Source organism: Chiloscyllium plagiosum, chromosome 2 (assembly GCF_004010195.1).
Source record: "Chiloscyllium plagiosum isolate BGI_BamShark_2017 chromosome 2, ASM401019v2, whole genome shotgun sequence".
Classification (NCBI taxonomy): Eukaryota; Metazoa; Chordata; class Chondrichthyes; order Orectolobiformes; family Hemiscylliidae; genus Chiloscyllium; species Chiloscyllium plagiosum.
In genome coordinates, this window is record NC_057711.1 from 122,893,027 (window position 1) to 122,908,147 (window position 15,121).

General features: G+C 40.1%; 1 protein-coding gene across 22 annotated transcripts in view; it reads left to right on the forward strand.

Annotated features, from left to right (window-relative positions):
• Nucleotides 1-2,698: 2,698 nt before the first annotated feature.
• The window catches only part of adgrl3.1 (adhesion G protein-coupled receptor L3.1), a 682,401-nt gene continuing 669,978 nt past the window's right edge, over nucleotides 2,699-15,121 (forward strand). For 8 of the 22 annotated variants that reach the window (XM_043717813.1, XM_043717805.1, XM_043717866.1 and 5 more), the window contains exon 1: nucleotides 2,742-3,576. The gene's annotated coding sequence lies outside the window, so the exon portion shown is untranslated. The other 14 variants (XM_043717916.1, XM_043717891.1, XM_043717927.1 and 11 more) reach the window with 5 other exon arrangements.

The window sequence follows — 15,121 nt, forward strand, 5'->3', positions numbered from 1 at the left end:
AACTCAAACATTGCAACAGCTCATATTACAATATATACTATAAATTACTATTCTCTCCTTATGAAAAACAAGATCCTTCAAAACCAAATTATGGTGCTATTTGTTGTAACAGCTGAATTTGTTCTTCATTCAAGTTTTATGAAAATGGGCTAAATTTCTTGGCATATGTCATAGATTTGCATCCAAGAATTACAGCTTGTTTGTGTTCTTTGTGTAAGGCTGGGGGTAAGATTTGTGAAAATTTGACATGAAATTGCAACAAAGCAGAATAACATTGAAATCTGTTAAGATACAAATTAGTATACAAACATATAAGGTGCAGAAGCAGTCCATCTACCCTCTTTGAACCTGTTCCACCATTCAATCTGTTAATGACAATCTGGCTGTGGCTACAAATTATTTAAGAATTTAGCTAACTCTGATTTAAAAATATTCAGTAATGTTTGGGGAGGAGACAGTCACAGAGTTTCCCTGGGTGATCTAGTAATTGGAATGCAGCGCTTTCACCACCATGTCCTGAGTTCCATTCCCAGCTAGGGAACGTGAGTTTATGTATTCGATAAAACGTGAAGCTGGAAAATGCACAGCAGGCCAGCAGCATCAGAACAGCAGGTGGGTTGATGTTTCAGACATGACCCTTCATCGGGGCTCTTGTCATCTTATGCTGCTTGACCTGCTCTGCTTTTTTCAGCTCCGCGTTTTATCGACTCTGGCTTTCCCGCATCTACAGTCCTGACTATCTCCAAGTTTATGCATTCTGTACATAGATATCTTTGTGCTTAAGATGATGCCGTTAAGTGGGAACTCATAAACTTTTCACTGTTCTCATGTGACAATAAACTTAATTCAATTCAGTTCATGGTACTCTTGGAAAAAAATCACATCATTTCCTTCTTAAATGGGCATCTTTAAAATGTTTCCTCTAGCTTTAGTCTCCCCACGAGGGGTACCATCCTTACAGAACATTCATGGTGTCAAGTTCCCTCAGGATCGTCTATGCTTCATTAAGATTGCCTCTCATTCTTCTGAACCGTAAACGATAGACGCCCAGTCTGCATAACTTTTTCCAGAACATAGCCGGCCCCATCCCTGGTGTCAAACGAGTGAACCAACTCTGAACTGCATTTACACCCTTTCTTAAATGAGGAGATCAAAATGTGAAAGGATGATGGAGGGGGCGGGGGGTCCCTTTTAAAAGTGCGGGGTCCCTTTTAAAAGTGCGGGGGTCCCTTTTAAAAGTGCGGAATGGTTTCTCATGCGGAGGAGATCATTTTCCAGTAGAGGGCACATTGAGCCCCGTAGATGGTCAGGAATCCCTACAGGTGAAAAAAAACATTCAGGGATAATAATCATAATATGTGATCGGAGGGGGCAAGAAACTGGCAAAGGCGTGACCTGTATATTTTAGCCCCCTTTATTGTTATTTTTAAGCAATTGTAGGACAAGGGTTCGTAATGCCTGCAGGCTTGAATGCAGCACCGTCAGTGACACCAGCCACAGCAGCACTCCTCCGTGGAATTCCCCCATTGATCATTAAGTTTAGCAATCTGACGAGAGCTATTAGACCAAGGCTGGAGCTGAGGCTAGCGGTAGTGAAATCAAAGACAAATGCAGATGAGCATATGCCTCGTGTTTCTCGCCGAGCCATCGAGGGGACGCAGGGAGACCAAACCACAGGCTTCCCTCCCCAATCTGTAACACCAACCAATTCACTCAAAACGAACCGTCTCGATTTTAATCACGGGGCAAACTTTCAGAGTGCCCTATTCATTTTGTATTCCTTTCTCTCTCTTCTCATTGTCGGTGAGTCAAGGATAGGATTTCAGAAAGATGCATTTACTGACTTTCCCATTGTGTAGGGACACTCCACCTCCCGGCACCGGATTACCCGCTGGAATGGAGCAGGCTCCTTAAATGTTGATGCGTGCTCGGACTTTTCTTTTGCAATTTAAATCTTTTTTCTTTGGTTTTGTGGCTGGAGCATTTTGGATGTCGAACACTTTAATGGCAGCCAGGCAATCTTTTGTTGCAACAGTGATGAATTCTGGCATTCCTGCCAACGTTGGGGAGATTTGAATTCTCTAACAAAAGTTGCGAGAACTTCTGCAAAAGAGTATTTTCTTCCTCTCCCTTACACTCCCCACACATTCCACCGAGCACTCCCCCCCCCCCCCAAAAAAAACAAGCGAGTGGAATTTGGAATTAGATTGTCGTGTGGAGGGATTGCGTTTCCATGGCAGCGGGAACTGAACTGTCGACCTGCAATGCATGTTTGCAACCTTCCCGTGATTAATACACACAAATTGCTAATTTTATCGCCGCTAGAGTCCTGCAAAATGTAAGAATAACGATGTGTGCACATTTACCCCCCAAAAAGTGACATGATCTCCGTGGCAACTAAAATGGAATTGCCTGTTTTGGTTCAAAACATTTTCTTACAACGCATTTACCCATCTGTGTGTTTACTAAGGGGAAGGGAGTAGGCAGAAGGATGCAATGAGTCAAGGGGTTACCTGGAAACATTAGCAGAATGATAGATTGGATTGAGTGCTGTATTTGCCAGTATCGTTCCGAAATGCAACCTGCTGGCCTGATCCACTGCCAGGATTTACACTCTCTCTCCCTCCTTATTTTTTGAAATCAGCACCAGAGCAGGGTTTAAATTGGTTTGCCATTTGGCGGAGCTCTGTTTATAAGGAAACATTTCGCTTGTTCTTCGCGTGCTTGTAAATATATATATATATATGTGTGTATTCTGTATCTATGGGAGTTTGGGGCGGGGAAGAGGGGTAAAAACGAGATTAAGCACTAGTTTTTTTAAAAAAAATACGATAATAGGGAGACGGGGGGAAGAAATGGGAGAGCTTTTGTGTAACAAGGACGTTTTTTCTCATCTGTGTGTAGCTGCATAGAGAGGGGTCTGTAGAATTGCATTGAGGGCTTGCTGAGTTTCTGAAACAGGAGGATAAATAAAGGTGGGCGATTTTAAAAAAAGAAACAAGAGGAAATAACTGTATACAAAATAAAAAAAGACTGTGGACTGCGGCACAGGGGTTAGCTAAGTGAAATGTGAGAGTCAGTGGGGGAAAAAAGGAGCGTGTGAGTGAGAGAGACGAGTGCTGGTGGCGGCTGCAAAGTCCTCGCTATCCGCCTAACCTTTTCGAAGGGAAAGTGCCTGAGAGGGAGAACTAGGTGGAGCTGCATCCTGCCAGCCGAGGAATGGAGTGAGGGAATGAGGACACGGAGATGTTGGAGTAAAGCAGCGAGACGTCCAGAGGCTCCATCCATCCCCAATGGCAGCTCCTGAGGACATCATGCTGCACCTTCCACTACTGAAGGAGACTTGCTGCAGACAATAAGCCACCGCCTTTGCCCAACTTGGACAATTCTTCCCAGGAGAAGCCGAGAGAGACGGGAAATGAAGCCGAGCTGTTATTCGGGGTTGATTTGAGACTGGCGGTTCCTACCAGTGACTGCATGAATGGGGACTCGGTTTACCCTGCCTTTTCACTGTCTCTGAATCAAGGTAGCCAGCAGAGCTCGCTTCCCGCAAGGAGAACTCAACCGAGCTGTGTGGTAAGGAGAAAGAAATTAGGATTTTACACACTCTCACGCATTACATATACAAGAGAGCATCGCCATGCTTCCTATACGCGTATGGTTCCTACATTTCACTACATCGCCCTGGCTCGTTTGAGGTTTTATTTTCTTTTAAATGCTGTGATAATTTGTTTTTATAATGCCGGCTGCTGCTTTTCGCTTCGGGGCATTCTTTTTTTGATACATGCACGTTGAAATTGCTTTCCTAATTTCCAATGGAAATCGACCGTGTTTCCTTCCCGATTGATTTCTCCTCTGGACTGTGTTATGTGTGATCTCCCGTGTGTAAAAAAAAAATAGCTGCAGAAATCACGTCCCTTCACGATGTTGGGAATACTAATGCAAAAGCATATGTTCGCGGATGCGAAAGGGTTATTCTGATTCACGGTGCATTTTATTTTCGAATCTCTCGCTTATTTTAATGAGAGCGAGTGCTCTGCAGAAATCTCCAGTCCCGGAATGCTGTTTTGTACCGAAGGAGAGTGTGACACTCAGTAATAACGGCGGAGGGTTTAGTTCACAGCCCTGGGATAGTGGGAATTTATTCAGTTGGATTGTGGGACTCGGGGAAGTGATGGTTTCTGTTGGAGTCGACCACACACTACGTGTGAGACTGTGTAGGTTGTCGCGAGTCCCAAATTTATTTTTACAACCGGTTATCATCGTGATTGCATTGAGTTGACTCCTATGGAAGAATGTCATAGCGGAGTATTCCCAGTACTGCGATCCTGAACATCAAGTACTTGAATTGGTAAAAAAACAAATGTCAATTCATATTTTCTTTTCAAACAATGTTGAGGCCGGATTACACTCCAAGAGCAGCCCGTGGGCAAGACCGCGCTACAGGAGTGTAATCTGTCCATTTCAGATTTTTCAACTATTGAATCAGTTCTCCCCAAGCCACAAGATGAAATTAATGGTCACCGAAGACATTTTATTCATGAATGAGGCATAAAACGTGTATGCCTGTTAAAATACGAGGGAGTCTTGTGTAGTCAAATTGAGACACTTGCATTTATTACCTTTTTTCCTGACAACATTGTTAGCCCATGACGGAGTAATTGCTTCTCTTAAGTAAGTAACGGGTGGAGGCAGTTTGGGTAAGGTGTTTACTTGCTCAGCAGTTCTGAGTGTATATGTTATTCAGGAGAGGAGCGGTATTGTCTTGGTAACTCTGCATTAACTTAAGCCTGTGAGAATAGCGAAGAGCTGGAGTTTTTTTTGATGTTCTGCTTGGCTGGGTAACCTGAATACTAAAAAGCATTCCATCAGCAGCTGACCCTGTTAGCGGTTTTTCAATGGCACCCTGTTTTCTAAAGCTACTGCAAGGCTCTAAGGAAGAGGGGGAAAGAAAAGATCCTGGTGACTTGGATCTGAATAGCTCCCACTGCCAGCGGGGTTTGAGTGGGAGCTAGAAGGTATTCCCCTTTTTTTTTGTAAAAGGAAACTCTCCAGCATTATTGCAGCAGTGACTGTCATTCCATCGATTTAACCGGAGGCAAATTCCACTCGTTTACTTGAACTGTGTAAAGAAGGAGCTTATTTTGTTTTATAGAGTGATCAATTGGGTATGAGGAATCGGCTGTCAGTTTGCTTTGCCATTGGAAACAAGTTACATACTTGTGTAAAAATGAATTATTTTGTGGACTGAATTGCATCCATTTGCATTGTAATTCCACGTTTATATCTGGGGAAAAGGTGCGAGTTCTGAGAAGGTGAAATGACTGCTTTGAGGATTTTTTTTAAGGTCTGTTTGGGGCAAACTAGGCCCAGTGTACAATTTGGAAAATTAGTCTGCAGTTAGTTGATGGGACTTACAAATTGCTGTAATTACCATTGAAGTTTAATGGCAAAGTGCTGGGCCACTCTAATTGCATAAAAAAATAAACATTTTCTTTTAATATGCAACCGCTTTACGTCCATAGAGTTTGTCAGCCGACAGGTCTGCTCAGTCAGGTGCTAGTATTTGTATTGGCAATACTTCTGTCCAAAAAATTCTTGAACCAGAAACTGATTGTTTTTCTCTCTGTCTTGCTTCTTTCTCCTTCTAGGAGCAGGATGAGACAATCTTACCCTTAAAGCTTTTTTTTTCTGCGTTGTAGGAATGATCTTTATAATTAATGTAAAGTTACATTCCAGACTTTGATATGTACAGATGTTGGATTTTGTTTAGAAATGGGTGACAATGAATTTGCTATCAAGATGCTCAAGCTCAGCACAATTACAACAAACTCTCTATAGGGAAAACAATTACCAAAGATAAATGAAAAGGGGGAAAGGGGGGGGGGGGGGGGTGGAAGTGTGTGGGCCTCTGAGTTGTTCTCGCAAAAAAACTAGTGTGGACTCAGCTTGGTGAATGGTCTCATTTGCTACCATAAGCACTTGAGAGTTTGCACATGAGTTTTAATAGTGCCAGCATAATTACAATTCAATATAGCTTTTTTTTGTTAGTCGGCAAGACTGATGTTTTACAAGCATGGCCCTATTATTTTTGAATGCGATTGGAGAAAGTGGATACTGGAAATACTTTGTTTTTCAGAACGTAAGTGGATGTTATTTCAAAGATAGAGAGTGATGTGTAGCTTTACACAAGCGAGGAACAGAAAGAGTCTATTGAAGCTGATTGAGCATAGGACCCTTGTTTTTCTGTGCTGCTGACAGTATTTAATGAGTTTGGATTCAACATGGCATTACAATTAAGCTGAGGTGATAATTGTAAACTTTTTTTTGAAAATGTAGGCTTAAGTTTATATGTCATTGTAGGTTTGGTTGATTGCTTTTTTTTGTTATGAGGCATCTGGTTTTACATCAGACTTGCAGTTATAGGAACTATGCCACATTAAACGTTTGGCCATTCTTATCGGCTTTGTTTTGTAGTATTGCTCTGGAAGTAAGAACTAAGAAATTGTTTGCCCAAGTTCAGCATTGAGACAGGCTTAAAATTTCATCACAACATTGCCAACCACTTTTCAAATCCGAATTCCAATCACTTGTGACACATTTGTGTTTAGATTTGGGATGCTGGTAACCTTTAATGCATTTTTTGTGTCTGCTCCTGTCTCAATATTTGAATACATTTCAAAGAATTGGGGAATTTAAAGATATAGTGTATTTTTTTTCCATCCTAATACATTGATTGCAGTCTCTCCTAATCTTATCATGACCTAGCAACACATTTTCAGGAGAGCAGTCTCAGTTAGTTACTGGGTAAGAAAATTATCAAATCGAGAGGATTGAAATGGAGCTGTGGTGATCTTAAAATGGGATTGTGTCCCTATTGGATTTGTTTTTCTGTCACAGCTTGAACCCATTTATTTTACGTAGTTAGCTGTAGCCAGAGATTGGTGTTCCTATGGTTTAGATTTTTTTAGGAGAAGATGGAAGTAATGAATGGAAAATTTTCACTCCCCAGCTGGGGGGCAGGGTTGGGGGTGTGGTAGATAAGGTTTTTCCAACTCATTGGTTTGTTTTTAATATGTTTGTGTCTAATATGTGTTTGTCTGTCTGAATTTAATCCATTTTCTCTTTCAGCTTTCTGGTGCAGAGTTGCTTTGTTCTTAATCTAAATTTGAAGTGTCTTCTGTTTAATTCAGAATTAATTTACTTGGTTTCGAGTTGTCAGTGAATAAAATCCAAATAGTGACAATTGCTCTCTTCTCCTAGTTTGCAGAAGGTGAAAAGTTTGAGTTATGCCCTTCCCTTCTCCCCCCCCCCCATCCTATTCTCACTAAATACCACTGATCACCACACGTCTCCTCCCCAACCCCATCCAACAGCCCACAATCACCAATAATCTTCTTTTGAAATATTCTAAATTTGGTTTGATCCCACTCGCGATACCCATAAAGGAATCGTTGAGCAAGAGAACTTTCATGCCTCACTCCTGACAGGACAATTACTGGAAGTATTTACTTGTGTGTTTCAAGATTTGTCAGCGATGACAGAGTTTATTTCCAGTTTGTGATATTCATACTTTTAAAATAAGCATCAATTGTTGCATGCTATAGTGTTGAATTCAAGTGATGCCATGATGCTGCAAATTCTTTTGAATAGATCTTCCATATGCTGTTGATTCTGAACAAAAAGAGCACACAAATTAGAACATAGAACATAGAACAGTACAGCACAGGCCCTTCAGCCCACGATGTTGTGCCGACCATTGATCCTCATGTATGCACCCTCAAATTTCTGTGACCATATGCATGTCCAGCAGTCTCTTAAATGTCCCCAATGACCTTGCTTCCACAACTGCTGCTGGCAATGCATTCCATGCTCTCTCAACTCTGTGTAAAGAACCCGCCTCTGACATCCCCTCTATACTTTCCTCCAACCAGCTTAAAACTATGACCCCTCGTGTTAGCCATTTCTGCCCTGGGAAATAGTCTCTGGCTATCGACTCTATCTATGCTTCTCATTATCTTGTATACCTCAATTAGGTCCCCCTCTCCTCCTCCTTTTCTCCAATGAAAAAAGTCCAAGCTCAGTCAACCTCTTTTCATAAGATAAGCCCTCCAGTCCAGACAGCATCCTGGTAAACCTCCTCTGAACCCTCTCCAAAGCATCCACATCTTTCCTATAATAGGGCGACCAGAACTGGACGCAGTATTCCAAGTGCGGTCTAACCAAAGTTTTATAGAGCTGCAACAAGATCTCATGACTCTTAAACTCAATCCCCTTGTTGATGAAAGCCAAGACACCATATGCTTTCTTAACAACCTTGTCCACTTGGGTGGCCATTTTAGCTACCTAAAATTCCAAACCCTGTTCTGAAATGAAGAAAGCAGTAATTATTCAGGTTTTTTATCCGATGACCTAAATCAAATTTAGTTCACATCATTCTCAAATTGCCTAATAATCTATCTATTCACCTATCCTCGTGATTTATGGATTTCTTTGGTCTTTGGACAGGATAAATGCTGTGATATTTTGCACAGGAACATTAAGTCATCTTTTGCGCAGTTATGATGGAAAGAACTACTTATTGCTAATCTTTTTAAGGAATGCAGACATCATTGTCATGGTGGATCAGTGTGGAACAAGAAGGCATTTCCTGGACTTTGTTTCTTTGCCCAATTATCTGTGGGAATATTTGAAATGTTGCTCAAATGCAATTCCATCTGTGTTGTACTAACCTGGACCTGAAGAGTCCTGGTGGCATTGGAGAAATGTTGTGCCTTACTATTAGTTCTGCAGTGAAGCTCTTTGTCTTTTCATTGTGACTTTCTAGTAACAGTCCAAGGGGAAACAACATGTCAGTAATGTGGTTAGATAAATCTACAATTCAAAGTGTGTTTTGCTCAGGGATAAACTTCAGTTATGGAGATGGTGAAATTTTCCTGATGTTTGTGGACACAGTTAAGGAATTTGAGTAGGGTTACTGCAAAGAACCCGGAAATTGGCACTAATTTAAAATACTCCGATATCCCATGTAGACATGATGGGCTGAATGCACCACAAGCATTCTGTGATTCTGATTCTGTGAAGTGGGTGTTGGTGCTGTTTAGTTGATAAGTAGACTCTGGCCAAGTGTCATTTAGTCATTGAGAATGCAACCAGTCTGTACCTGCAAAATCCAAAGCAGAATACATGTTGTCAGGTGTGATTCTCAACTAGGCTGCACTGGTGAAAGAATCCCGACTGTCACAATACAAAATGACCTGTCAAGGTTGTAATATGACACATTATGCTTGAAGCAAAATACATTCATATACAGTGACCAGTTCTCCACAAACAAAAGGAATACATTCAAGCCCCTCTCTTTTTTTGAATTCCCTAGAGACATACGAAGCCTATAATTTTCTTGTTGCTTTCTTCATGACAGTATCTTGACCAGTCACAAGAACTTGCCAACTGCTTAGCGCTGTTATCTTCTGAAGTAAAAATTGTTTTGATTATTTGAAATTTGGCATTCTTGCATTTGTCCTGACAGTACAAGACAAAAATCTTCAACAAAATGACTCTATGACTGTATAACTTGTTCCTCTTTGAATCAATATGCACCTGGATACTTGCCATATTTCTTTATTCCATTTTCTTTCTTTGAACCTTTATGTCAGCTATGGATCATTTGGTAGAACTCTTGACTGAGTCCAATGTTTGTGAGTTCAAGAACCATTCCAGAAGCTTCAGCAAAAATGCTGGCATTCTCAGTGAAATACCGAGGGAGCTCCTAGTAGAAGTTTGAGGGAAAGCAACATTTGGGGATCTGATGTGCCATATTTCAGACAAGATATTAAATTGAGACACTGTCTGACTTGAGGACAAATCAAGAAGAACCAAGAGTGTTAGAGTTCTTTTGGTTTTTGTCCTGTCAATCCTTCAATAAGCATCTCTTTTCTGGGAAAAAAGGGTTAATTTCTTGTTATCAGTTGATTGCTCAAAGGACATTGTTGTGCGTAAATTGTCTGCTGTCACCATACATTACTGCAATGACTACTCTTCAAAGGTAGCTATTTAGCTAAAGGTGCTTTTGGACGATTTGAGTTCTAATAAGACAGGGAGGCAGTAAGTATTTGCTGGAGAGAAAATTTTGAAGAACTCAACTGAGATGAAGTTTGATTTGACATCTTCCATTCCATTCCTTGATATCCTTTCCAGTTTGATGCTGATACAGTCTCAAGTGAGTTTAATAAGCCATTCAACAGTTGCACAACAAAGCCTTTGGATTGGATGGAATTTCTGCTGGCATTCTGAAACAAGGCCATGATATACGTCTGACCCGGCTATGCAACAACATACCCCTCATTTGGGCTCACACCACTGATGTAGGCACCCTGTGCTCACGACTTTATTAATGAGTGAAACAAGTCCAATTGATGGTAACTACAGCTTAATCTCTCTGCTGCCTGCCACAGGGAAGATCATTGTAAGGATCCTCCTCCTCCACCATCTCCCATTGGCTGAGGAAGTCCCTTCCAACATCTGTGTGGTTTTTGCCCACTAAGGGGAACCACAAACATGATTTTTCACTGTGTGGAATCAGTAATCATGGGTGATTTTAATTTACTTCTAGTTTGTGTAAATCTAATGAGCACCAGTATGGAGGAGAAAGAATTCCTGGAAAATGCTTGAGAAGGTTGTTTTGGAGCAATGTGTTGAGATACATATGTGTGCATTGAGATTCAGTATTATGTGATGAGATCGAGCGAATAAATGATCATGTTAAAGAACAACATTTAGGGACTAGTGACTATTTAGTGAGAATTTTCAATTGCGTTTGAAAAAGTTGTTCAATCTGAAACTGGGGCTGATATGTTCATAGTTATCTATCTTCAGATTTGAAGAAGAAGTTGGCTGTGGTGGGTTGAAAAAAAACATTAAAAGGTTTGATGTTGGATAGGCAGTGGCTGGTATTTGAAGAATTCATACTTGATTTTCAAAGAGTACGTACATTTCTATAGGCAAAAATATCCAACAGAAAACCTGAGGGTACAATCCTTCACCTTCGAGTGGAATAAATGACTGTAGTGATAGTTGATATGTGGTGATGATATTTCAAAATTCCATTAATTCTGCAGTGAAGCCTGCAGATTGCAGATGCAAACTCTTTGTTTAAGAAAGGCAAGAGTGAGAAAATGGGGAACCGCGTTGTTAGTCTGATGCCAGCAGTAGGGAAATGAGAATCTTTTCCGAAGGATATGATTATTGGTGTTTAGAAAATAGTAGTCTCATTGGGCAGGATCAAAATGGATTAATGAAGGGGGAATCATACTTGACAAGCTTGGAGATTTTGAGGATGTTAACGAACAGAGTCGATGAGAGGGATCATTGGATGTATTGGGATTTTGGAACGTTTCTGATAAAGTCCAAAACGGAAGGTTAGTCAACAAATTTAAAGTGCATGGAATTGTCGGTAATATATTCACTTGAATTGAAGATTAGTTAACAGGCAGAAAGCAGTGAATATTTAAAAAGGGTAATTCTCAAGTTAACAATTTGTGATCACTGCTTGGGCTCTAGCCGTTCACAACATCATGATTTAGATTTTTCAGTAAAACGTAATATTTCCAAGTTTGTAGATGAAGCAAAATTTGGTGAAATGTTAGTTATTACGAGAATGCAAAAGAGGTTTTGGTAGATTGAGGCAGGCTAAGTGTGTGTGCAAAACCGTGGCAGATGGAATACAATAGGGATAGGTGCAGTTATCAACTTTGATTGGAACAACAGAGTATCTTTTTGAATGTTGAGAAACTGGAGTGTTGACATCCGGAAGGAGTTTGTTCAAAACTCACTGAAATCTAGCATGCAGGTGCTTTTCAGAATTTCAGAAGGCAAGTGGTATGTTAGCCTTAATCGCAAGACGATCTGAGTAGAGGAAGAAAGATACTTATATGTCATATAACAGTGGTTAGACTAGGCCTGGAATATTGTGTGCACTTTCTGTTCACTTGCCCAAGAAAGGATATACTTGCAAAGGGCTGCAATGGAGCTTCATTAGACTGATTCCAAACTAGAGCTGTATTTTATGGAGTATAAAAAGAATGAGAGGCAGTCAAAAAAATTACAAAGTTCTTAAAGGGATAAGCAGGGTAGATGCATAAAGGATATTTCCCCTTGCAGTAGGGTCAAGAGTGAAAGGACAGAGTCTCAGATTAAAAAGGCAAGTCATTTGTCCTACACTGCAAACTGCCTTTAGAAATTACTCACAGGCATAGGTATAATCTACAGGACAGATGGAAAACTGTTCAACCTCTGTTAGACTTTACTCCAGTCTCAGCTTTGGAGGTTCAGTATGCAGAGGACACTTGTGTGTTTGTATTCACTCAGAACTGAGCTCCAGTTCATTGTTAACTCCTTCTCTAGAGTATCTGTGAAAGTAGGCTTTTTGCAAAACACGTAGAAAATTAAGAACCTCTTTTAGCTATCCCAGTACTTCCTCCTATCAGTTCAGGTCAACAGTGAGATTCTGGAAAACATGGACCAATTTGTCAGTGTTAGCAAAGGCAGATAAAGATGATGAAATTTATGATCCTATCCAGTGTGCCAGCTGAGTCTTTGCCCATTTGTGGGAAAGAGTATTTGAAGACCAAAATCTCCTTCTATGAAGATATGCACAGCCTACAACAGGCTCCTCAAATTACTGGAGAACTACCTGCAGTGGTATATTTGTAAAATTCTCAGAATCCCATTTGCAAGAGAGAAGTTCAATAGCAGTATTCTTTCCCAAGACAACTTGTCCAGCATCAAGATGCTAATCACACAAAGCTGCTAGATAGGGCATGTAGTTTGTGTACCCAGCACAGTGTCACAAATTAACTGCATTCCACCGAATTCAGGCAAACAATTGAGATGCTTTAGTAATATCTTCAAAGCAGTCCTGAAGAGGTCACACTTACCACTGACTCATGGGAGGTCCTGGTTTATGACCAAACAGTAAGCATACAGAAGTGAAACTAAAGTGTCAGAAGAAGGCACAAATGCTGTTGATCCAACCCTTCAAGCCTTGCATATGGCAGAGCGTGCAGATCGCATTATGGACTTGCTAGCTATTTAGAACTCATTGAACTGGAATTGAAGCAAGTTGTATTCAATCCCAAGGGACTGGCTAAGAAAAGAGTGAGAAGGGGGAAGACTTTTTTTTTTCACCGATCACATCTAATCATCACTCCCGCTTTTTCGTGTCTGTTGTTAACTTATTTCCAGGATTAATTGTGGAATTAAATCATTTGATACTTTAAATGAAGGCATGTTGGTAGTTGATTTATATAATTGTGGCATACTTTCTGAAGAGAGGTCATGAACATTTGAAATGCAGTGTTGGTCTTCTGTGAATTGTTGAGGTATTTCTATAGCTCAATTCAATGAAAATTCTGGCTTTCGTTGTATTTTGTAGCTTAGAAACTTTTGTAGTTGTTGAGTAATTTGATTGTGACTTAAATCCCCTTATCTTGTCAATTAAATAAGTGTTAATATTTGTTCCTGCCATTTGGAGCAAAATACATTTTTTTTTTGCCTATTGCTGTTTGTCATTCATGGAAACAGTGGACAAGTGTTGAAACCCTGTCTGTTATCGGAATAGTTGGTTCTTTAGAATCTTTGCCTACAAACCTTCCAATAGATGAACAGGCTTCTTCTTTCCTTCCATTGCACATGTAACTTGAAAAGCCCAAATTTTATCCCTTCAAGGATTTTAAAATTGGACTACACATTGCTGTAAGTATCACATTTGTTATTGTTGCCTTGATGCATATGTTAAGAACAAGTTTTAGGGTTCTGGCATGAAGAATCAGCATTATAACACTCCATGTATAATGGTATTTGCTTTTACAGGTAAAATTTAAAATGCAATTAAATCACAACATTCAATATGAATAAAATTATTTAATTTAATTTTGTAGGTGAGATTTTTTTTGTCACCCTAATTCAGCGTGTAGGCTGGGTCTTTGCACTTGATAGTTTTTTAAATGTGCTGATTACTCTCAATGGCTTTTGTCAATTTTCTTGATTCTTAAAAAGTGCATCTAGTGGGGTCTGAAGTGTGAATCTCTTCTTGCTAGTGTCTGGTTTAATAGGTTCGGTTTTGGTGCATTCTCTTGCTGCCGGTTTGCACTGCTTAGTTTTTTTTATTGTCCTGCTTGCTATGGTTCTGTCTCAGAAGAAATTAGGATTCATCTTGGCTAAAACTGCACAATCTCTAATTGGCACAAGGTTGGGGAGTAGTTCAGGGAAGTTGGATCCAGTTATATCTGAGATAATGCATCTTTTAAACACCTTGCTCCCCTCCCCCACCCCGGCCTTCCTTTTTACAGTTTATATTTTAAGTAGATTAATTTACAGCTGCGAGATCAGCTGTGTAAAGAACTGGGTGTAAGTTTGTAATGGAAATACAGAGGTAGGAGCAGCAGAGGTTATCTTTTGAAATGGACATGATCTCCTGTAAACTTCTGTGGATTTGTAAGAGCGAGCTGGTTTTCAATATAGGCAACTTGATGGAGCTCATTGAATTGGTAATAGAAACTGCCCCACTTGTATTTAACAGTGCATATTTTCTTGGAAAACCTTTCGTGGTGCATTTAGCATCACAAATGAAAATACTTGCCACATTTTTGTGTGAAACTTATCAAAGGAAACAGTTGAAGACTAAATTAGCTGCATGTTTTCTCATATTGGGCTGTTGAGTCTGTTAACATTTGGCTTTTTCTCGCTTCAGTCGGCTGCCACCTTTTTATCCTGCTATGTTTATGTGGTTGGCTCATTTGATTGAAATTTCAGTGAGATACAAAACTTCTCCCGCTTTCAAAATTATAAGATTTTATGCTATCTTTTATTTTTGTGAGATGTGTAGAAAAGGGAGAAGTCAGTTTGAGAATGGCCAAGGTAAAACCTTACCTGTATTGTCTTTGAAACAAAATCATAAATAGTTGGAAAGACTCAGAAGGTCTGGCAGTACCTGTGGAGAGAAAGCCGAGTTAAGGTTTCGGGTCACTGGGAGAAGGGACACTGGACCCGAAACATTAACTTTGCTTTCTTTTGACAGATGCTGCTAGATCTAAGCAATTTTTCCAGCAATTTTTTTTTTGAT